The 4440-nt window shown below is 43.7% G+C and overlaps 1 protein-coding gene across 1 annotated transcript in view; it reads left to right on the top strand.

The window, feature by feature from the left end:
- Nucleotides 1-3982, top strand: part of sox5 (SRY-box transcription factor 5) — a 105338-nt gene extending 101356 nt beyond the window's left edge. The window contains 1 exon segment of the mRNA XM_062517864.1: nucleotides 1-3982. This exon segment is cut by the window's left edge and continues 991 nt beyond it. The gene's annotated coding sequence lies outside the window, so the exon portion shown is untranslated.
- The last annotated feature ends 458 nt before the right edge of the window (nucleotides 3983-4440 follow it).

Raw genomic sequence — 4440 nt, 5'->3', positions numbered from 1 at the left:
TCTTTTTGTTTCATTGTAAAGCACCTGACCCGCGGAAAGAAGAAGAGACGGAAGGACGCTCGCTTTTCTTTTCTCTCGATCCGCAGCGTGTTAGCAGCGATTCTCCCGTTCTGTTTTTACCCCTCCCCTTCCCCACCGACCACCACCGCCACAATCTCACTCTCTTTCCATCAGTTGTCCGATCGCGTCTCTCACCGTCCGACAACGACTGAACTGACCAGGAGGACCGATCAGTGTCCTCTGCCATGGCACAGTCTGGACTCGAGACAGACAGTATCCTCCGACACACATCACAGAACGGTGTTGATTTTCAACCGACACACACACACACACACGCATATTTCATTTTAGCTGTATCTGTTGAAGACATATCTGAGACTTGTTTGAGACATATTTGAGACAAATACCCAGTTTGGATCACTCAGCGTAATGTGTATCGTTTCAAACCCTGCTCACTGTTCATAGACGTGGATTTATCTGTGAAGGGTTCACCTCATGGAGAACATTCGTCATGCTCAACATTTGATATGAGATGTTTGAAGATGTATGAGAGCAGAAAGCACACACACCCATCTCTCTTTCTCTCTCTTTCTCTCTCTCTCTCTCTCTCTGTTCTGTCCCAGAGTGTCTATTTTCCCTCCGTCCCATCTCATTGCTTGGAATCATCTGGTACAGTCATCACAGTCTCTGACCTGGGACTGGATCTGCAGTGAATTGGCACTCAGATGAGATGAGAGTCTCTCTCTCCCTCTCTCTCTGCCGCCCCAGAGGAAGCTCCCAGTAGTCAGCGTTTAGAGAATTGCTATGCTCTTCAAATTCAGAAGTCTCTTTCTGTGCATGCGTGTGTGTGTGTGTGTGAGAGAGAGAGAGAGAGAGAGTGTGTGAGTGTGTGTCTTTATCCTTGGCAGTGTTTGAACAGCCTCTCTTCAGTGACAAATCTCTCCTCTTAAGGGGGTTCTTTCTCTTCCGCTCCCTCCCTCCCTCTCTCCCTCTCTCTCTCTCCATCATCACTCATCCCTCTGTGCCCTGCTGAGGCTCTGACTTTATTACTCTCCGTCTCTCCGCACCTGTGATGCGATGAGCGTTGCCACGGCGGCGCCTTCATATCCACGGTGACGGACAGCCACGATGGGAGTGTTCCACGGCTCAGTGTGACTCTTGTCACGGAAGCCCAAACTCCTCACAGATCCGTCCTTAAAGCCCCTCTGTCTCTGTCTCTCTCTCTCTCTCTCTCTCTCTCTCTCTGATGAGTCTCTTTCTTCTAGAAATCCTAATCCGTTGCCAATGTTGCAACATCCCTCCACAAAGTTTGGCTATGAAGTGTAGTAATAACTATAGAATATCCATCTCTCAATCATATCTCATACCATAGCTAACCAGAGCTGTGTGTGTGTGTGTGTGTGTGTGTGTGTGTGTGTGTGTGTGTGTGTGTGTGTGTGTGTGTGTGTGTGTTATAATGCTGCTCTCCACTCTCAACTCTCATGCTATTGCTTTAGGGTATTGCCCATTTCTCATTCACGTCGTACTCATGGTTACTCTGCTGTCCTCACTTGAGGTCCCCATTGGCTGGGTGGGGTGTCACTCAACTGGCCCCGCCCACCGCAAGGTGGCTGTGCTGTTGTCATTGGAGGAGGAGCTGAACTCACTCTGCATGGCAGTGTTTTTTTTTTTGTTAGTTTTTGGATTGTTTGTCATTTTTTGGAATACTGTATTTTATTTTTTTGTTTTATTCAAACTGCCTCTAGTGTAATAATATTATTAACATTAATTATAAACGATGGTCATCTTTTTTCTCATAAGTTTTAGTAAGTTATGTACAGTATAATTTATTATTTTTCCTCGTCTTTTTTATGACCTTTATGAAATTGTGCTCAGAGAAGCATTATATTTAGCAAGTAGACATTTTGATCTAATGTGTCCTTTATTGCTTTCGTTTTTTCTTTTGTTCCACATTTGACTCTTTTTCCCTTCCATTTCATTTCTATTCATTTCCTTATTGATTTCGTTAACGCTGGTTTATCCTCGAGACGTTACAACGGCGGATTGACGTGACCAAGGAAGCGGAAACTCTCGTTTTCCCACAAACGCGTTCCACGACGAACTCTCTCTTTTTTTCTGAAAGCACTCAAACTCTGACGCACTCAGAGTAAAAGATGAAGAACATGATTTTTTTTGTTTTGTTTTGTTTTGTTTTGTTTTCTGTATAATGTGAAGTTTCCTTTTTTCCCTTACTTTCTCCCTTTACTTTCGAAGAAAATGAAAGACACCAATATATATAATTATTATTATTATTATTATTATTGTTATAAGTATTATTGTTCTTACCCCACTGTCATTGAACAAAAGAGCAGTGTGCTTGATGTTTACTGGGTTCCGGAATTCACTTGAGACTTACTGGAATGTCATTGGCTGAGGCAGATGCCACCACTGCACCTACTTGACCAATTAGCAGCAATTTAGAATTCTCCCACGTAATCAATTAAGGAATCACTTACAGGGTAGTCATGAAGTCATTACATATGTTCACCAGGACAAATCCTCATGAGTCATGAGTACACTCCCATTCATTCATTTAGCAGACACTTTTACCCAAAGCTACGTTCAGTGCCGTGCAGATATCCATGTATATGCTATCTGGGTATCAAACCCAAGTCCTTGTCGTCATTTGCCCCTTGCTCTACCAGTTTAACCCACGGTTTGGTGTAGATATCACTTTATTCGTTTCCGACACACACTCTAAGTGTCCAGTCAGCACCACACAGAACTGTCAATGGTAGAGCCACACACACACACACACACACACACACACACACACACACACACACACACACACTAAGCTCCACTGCCAGGTGGGATCTGCCCCAATGATGTCCAATTGGTCATTGAGGGGCACCTGATCACCCCCTCCTCGACTTTACTTTATTTAACTTGACCCCCAGCTAGTGCAGGTCAGTCCCCCCTCTCTCTCTCTCTCTCTCACTCTCTCTCTCTCTCTCTGTCTCTCTCTCTGTCTCTCTCTTTCTTTCTCTCTCTCTCTGTCTCTCCCTCTCTGAGCCCCATGCCATGGTGTATCCATATATCTCCAGTCAGTAGGTGGTGCTGTTGGATCCCCCCCCCCCCCCCCTCCCAAGACCCTCCTCACCCAATCAGAGCCTGCCATCCTGAGACAGGCAGAGGACCAATATAGCTCCCTGCCAGATAGTGAGCCATATTAGTTTTGTGTGCGAGAACCTGAATTTCACCACTGACAGATTGTGAGCAGCTTTGCGCTTTGCACCATACAGTGGACCTCACAATCTACGTCAGTGGTGAACTTCCTGGTGGAGCGTGTGTGTGTGTGTGTGTGTATGTTTGTGTGGAAAGGAACCGTGAGGAGGTCTGACTGTCTTACAAAAGAAGTATGTATGTGGTTAAGGAAATGTAAAAAGAACCCGTCAATCAATGGTAAATGACATATCTGAAGGACAAGATGAGGATGACGATGGTGACGATGATGGTGATATGGCGATATGGACAATGAGGACGATGACAATAGTGAGGAATTATAAGAACCAAGACAATCAAAGTCGATCACGGGGCTCAGTAAACAGTTAATGAATCCAATACAAAAGTAAGCGTACTTTTAAAAAAAAGAATACTTATCCTACCATCTCAACTTGAAATCGAAAGAAGATAATTATGTAAATATAACATAGAGGTATAGATTTATATTTTGTTCATAACACAGTGTAATATAAGTTGTATATTTCTTTGTTCTCTTTGATTGATGTTATTCATGCCACAAATAAAAAAAAAAAAACAGGAGTTTGATGTACTCTTACAAACAAACAAAAAAAGGAGAAAAACGCGTACAAATGGAAAAAAAAATGAAAGAAAATCAGCCAAGACGTGGGCTGCTGCCACCTGTTCCCACTTCTGAGTTCACTTTTTTCAGTATTACTGCCAGTGGAGGCGCCAATAAAAAACAGCAATGTGTTCCGTACGTCTGCTCGTCCTCGTGTATTCTTTCCCTTCCGTGCCCTCCCAACTGGCACACACACACACACACACACACGCACACACACACACACACACGTGCACACACACAGACACTCACCAATGCAGACATTAACATAGACACAGATGCATTTGCACACACACACACACAGCGCACACATATTCACAAGGACTCTTACGCATGCAATATCACAGGCACGCATAAACACACACGCACACAAACATACACACACACACACACACAATCAGACATTCATAGACAGGGTGTTAGAACTGATTGAGATTCAAGACAGCAGCACCAGATCCACAGTTTGTTGGATCGCTGTTATGTCATGAAAGGTTTTGCAGGAATTTAATATACGTATAACATACATTAATTACAGCAATACATTGTTTCCCAACCTTGGGGTCGGGACAGAATATGGGTTCACCTGAAATTCATAT

The sequence above is a fragment of the Sardina pilchardus genome, chromosome 17 (assembly GCF_963854185.1).
Source record: "Sardina pilchardus chromosome 17, fSarPil1.1, whole genome shotgun sequence".
Lineage (NCBI taxonomy): Eukaryota > Metazoa > Chordata > Actinopteri > Clupeiformes > Clupeidae > Sardina > Sardina pilchardus.
This window is presented reverse-complemented; position numbering and strand designations above follow the sequence as displayed.